This window comes from Condylura cristata, unplaced genomic scaffold (genome assembly GCF_000260355.1).
Source record: "Condylura cristata isolate star-nosed mole 26May11 unplaced genomic scaffold, ConCri1.0 scaffold00004, whole genome shotgun sequence".
NCBI lineage: Eukaryota > Metazoa > Chordata > Mammalia > Eulipotyphla > Talpidae > Condylura > Condylura cristata.
Genome location: NW_004567105.1, coordinates 42300614 through 42303310, shown reverse-complemented (window position 1 = coordinate 42303310; position 2697 = coordinate 42300614). Strand labels below are relative to the sequence as shown.

The following is a 2697-nucleotide window of genomic DNA, read 5'->3' as shown; positions in this document are numbered from 1 at the left end:
TTACTTCTTGGAGGTGATGTGGATCATGAGGCCCACCACCCTTTTGTTATAGCCAAATTCATTGTCATACTAGGAAATGAGTGTGACAAGATGGGCATTGAGGGCATTGCCAGCCCCAGCATTGAAGGTGGAGGAGTGGGTGTCACTGTTAAAATCAGTATAGCCAAGAATGTCCTTTGAGGAGTGCTCTGTGATGACTGCTTCACCACTTTATTGACATCTTTCTATTTAGCAGCTTTCTCCTAGGCAGTGGGTGAGACCCACACTGATACATTGTGACTAGAAAGCTTCCCATTCAGATCCCAGATGACTTGGCCCATAGTCATGGTGGTACCAGTAGAAGAGGGGATGATGTTCTGGGCGGCTCCTTGGCCATCACAGCCTCCTTCAGAGGAGGCATCCATGGTCTTCTGGGTGACAGTGATGGGGTGGACTGTGGTGATGAGTCCCTTCACCATTCCAAAGTTGTCATGGATTACCTTGATCTATGGGGCCAAGTAGTTGGTGGTGCAGGAGGAATGGCTGACAATCTTGAGGGATTTGTCATACTTATAGTTCATGCCCATCACAAACCTGAAGACATCAGTAGAAGGAGCGGAGATGATGACCCTTTGGGCATTCAAGTGGGCTCCAGTCTTCTTCAAGATATCAAGTACTCCAATGGGCTCTACAACATATTCAGCACCAGAATCATCCTCTTTGATACTAGTGGGATCACACTCCTGGAAGATGGAGGTGGGACAAACTCCTCATTCTTTGTCTTGACTATGCCATTAAACTTTCAATAGGTGGAATCACACTGGAAAGTGTAAACCATGTAGGTTAGGTCAATGAAGGGGTCACTGATGACAATATCCACTTTGCCAGAGTTAAAAGCAGCCCTAGTGACCAGGCATCCAACCTGGTCAGATCTATTCACTTCGACCTTCACCATGGCATCTGAGGGTTGCCCTAGGAACTGTATGAGAAGATGAAGCTGTCTATAGAATCAGGAGAAGCAGAAGCTCTCCTCACTTTTTAATTGGATTGTATGTTTTTGTTGTTGAGTTGTTTCTGTTGAAGTTTAACCCTTTGTCTGATGAGACTTGCAAATATCTTTTCCCAAAAAATTTGTAGGCTGACTTTAATGACGCTTTCTTTCACTGTGCAGCAGCTTTTCAGTTTGATGTAATCCCATTTGCTTATATTCTTTTTTTTTTCTTTTGCTATTGGAGATGAGAGTCTAGAAGTTTTGACCCCTCTGTTAAGTTTTAAATTTCCTTTTTAAAAAAATTAATATAATAGTTTATTTTTACATCATTTTGTGCCTTTTTCCATCTCTATTTCTTTGTGGGTTTCCCATCACCCATGTGCCATCATAGTCCACTTCCCCCCCACCCCCATTTTTTAAAAAAGATTTATTTATTTATTTGTACAGAACTGGGGTACAGGCCAGAGATGTGAAGGGTGAGAGGATTCACCAGAGACAGAGTGGGGAGCAGAACAGGCAGATGGACGAGGTACACTGCTGAGGGGAGCAGCGGGCGGGTCAGGAGAGGTCTGCCACACCATGTGGATCTCCTCCAGGGCAGGCGGGGATCGAACTCATGCAGAAGTGGCTTTAGCTTCTTTGTGCTGTGCTTTAACCCGCTGTGCCACCAGGGAGTGCCACACCCCCATTTTTGATCCCATTCCCACTCCACCCCTGTAAAATGTTTCTGGTGTATAGTTGTTCATTATTATTATTACTTTCTCCCCTGTCCTTTATGCTCCTGCTATGAGTGAAATCATCTGGTATTAAATTCCCTTTTAAGACTGTAGCACTCTCTAAAATTTTATAAAGCCTTTTAGAGACATAAATTTTCTTTTGATCACTCTTACAAGGGACAGCTAGATTTTCCTTCCTTGGAGGCCGATTTCAGTGACAGGGCAACTACTTCTATGATCCGAAACCTGCCTGATTCTAAAGAAGTAAATCAGGATGCAGTATCTTCCTACCAACCTTCACCTTTGTGATGCTGAGGCTGCAAAAATTTCTGCTTTGCCTCCTGCTTAATGTTAGGCTTTAGTACCAGGAGACACAAAGAAAAACTTAAGGACAGGGAAGAGACTTATTCATACTGGGATGCTTTCTATATTCCTCTGCACAGAACTCAAGCAATACTGCTTTACTTTAGTAGCAACTGCCAACCAGCTTTCCCAACCAACCTTGCAAAAACAGCATTGTTGTCCTGTCACCAGCATCAGCCTGATGCTTCAAGGTGCTCAGAACTTGGATTTCCCACTCCACTAGGCCCCACCCCCACACCTCTGGCCTTCATCCCAGTTGTTCTTGTGTGCACAAATAAGTAAAATTATTAAAAATAATAAAACTAATTAGCTTGACTAAAATACACCCCAGAATCTCCAGAATAAATTTTTTTTCAGTGAAAAAAACAGTTGTAGACTTATGCACACAGTATAATGCAACTTATATTTAAATATATGAACTCCATGTGATAGATATGAATGTACTATGGACTTTAGCTTAAGCTACTGATAGTTACTACTGTACTTCCAAAAGAGGAGTAAGGGTGTAGGAAATGTTTAAAAGTGTAAGGAGCTAAATATGTATTTTCTAACACAATTTAATCCTTTTTTCTTACGGAATGTAGAACCAAAACTATCCATGGGAAACTAGCAATGTATCAAAATTTGTACATATAGCTATGTTTTGAT

The 2697-nt window shown here is 42.0% G+C and overlaps 1 pseudogene; it reads right to left on the bottom strand.

The window, feature by feature from the left end:
• Positions 1 to 934, bottom strand: LOC101628287 (annotated as a pseudogene).
• Positions 935 to 2697: the final 1763 nt, after the last annotated feature.